General features: G+C 36.7%; 1 non-coding gene across 1 annotated transcript; it reads right to left on the bottom strand.

Annotated features, from left to right (window-relative positions):
• Positions 1-621: 621 nt before the first annotated feature.
• On the bottom strand, positions 622-728 carry LOC122121057. The gene has a single exon (XR_006149866.1). It is a non-coding gene; the product is annotated as a U6 spliceosomal RNA (small nuclear RNA).
• Positions 729-1265: the final 537 nt, after the last annotated feature.

Below are 1265 nucleotides of genomic sequence, written 5' to 3'. Positions count from 1 at the left end.
GTTATTACAAATATGAAAACCATATGACCTATGTTTCTTTGGGCATGCCTTACTTCACTTAATGCATTTTTTCCAAGACTTTTCATTTCCTAACAAATGGATAATACCATTGTTTCTGATGGAGGCATAGAATTTCATTTTATATATATATATATATATATATATATATATCACATTTTCTTGACCCATTCATCTACTGATGGGCGTCTGGGTTGGTTCCATATCTTAGCTATTGTAAATAATAAATAATGTTGCAATAAACATGGATGGCTGTACTGGTAGCTTTAGTATACACTTGTTTATGATCGTTTGGGTGAATGCCCAAAAGTGGGATTGCTAGTTCGCAGAGGAGCTCTATGTGGAGGCTTTTGAGGAATCTCCATACTGCTGTCCAAATTGGTTGAACAAGTTTACATTCTCACCAACAATGCAGTAGGATTCCTTTTTGGCCTCATCCCCTCCAGGATCTGTTGTTATTAGATTTCTTGATTAAAGCCATTGCAGCTAGGGTGAGGTTGAATCTCAATGTTGTTGTGATTTGCATTTCTTTTATGGCTAGAGAAGTTGAGCACTTCTTCTTGTGTCTATTGGCCATTCTTATTTCCTCTTCAGAGAAGTTTCAAAAATATGGAACGCTTCACGAATTTGCATGTAATCCTTGGGCAGGGGCCATTCTAATCTTCTCTGTATTATTCCAATTTGAGTATATATGCTGCCAAAGCGAACATTTTCTTTAATTAAAAAAATATTGTAAAGATGCTGTACAGAGGGGTTACAGTTACATGAGTAAGGTAATGAGTACATTTCTTGTTGAACAATGTTACTCATTCTTTTTGTTTTCCCTTGAAGTCCTCCCTCCACCATTCTTCCCCCCCTTCCCAGCAAAGTTGTAAATTTCATTTCTGACAGTTTCTTGTGAGAATCATTGTTGAAATAGGCCATCCTTTGTCCTTGTTTCAAATGAGTAGCAATTTAACCAGGCATTTTATTTTTTATTTTACTTTTTGTTGGTCTTGGGGCTTGAACTCTGGGCCCGGGCCCTATCCTTGAGCTTTTCAGCTCAAGGTGAACTCTCTAGCACTTGAGCCACAGCACCACTTTTTGTCCTTGTTTCAGCATTTTTATTCCCTTTCCTTTCCCAAATCAGATACATGTATATATAAGGCAGAGGGTACCAGACTCAAAGATAGTGAGTGCTAGAAAAATAAAATAAGAAGAAAGAACTAGATACAATACATCAGAGACAATAAAGTCAACAACCAAAA

This window comes from Dipodomys spectabilis, unplaced genomic scaffold (genome assembly GCF_019054845.1).
Source record: "Dipodomys spectabilis isolate Male_0828 unplaced genomic scaffold, ASM1905484v1 ptg000180l, whole genome shotgun sequence".
NCBI classification, from domain to species: domain Eukaryota; kingdom Metazoa; phylum Chordata; class Mammalia; order Rodentia; family Heteromyidae; genus Dipodomys; species Dipodomys spectabilis.
This window is presented reverse-complemented; position numbering and strand designations above follow the sequence as displayed.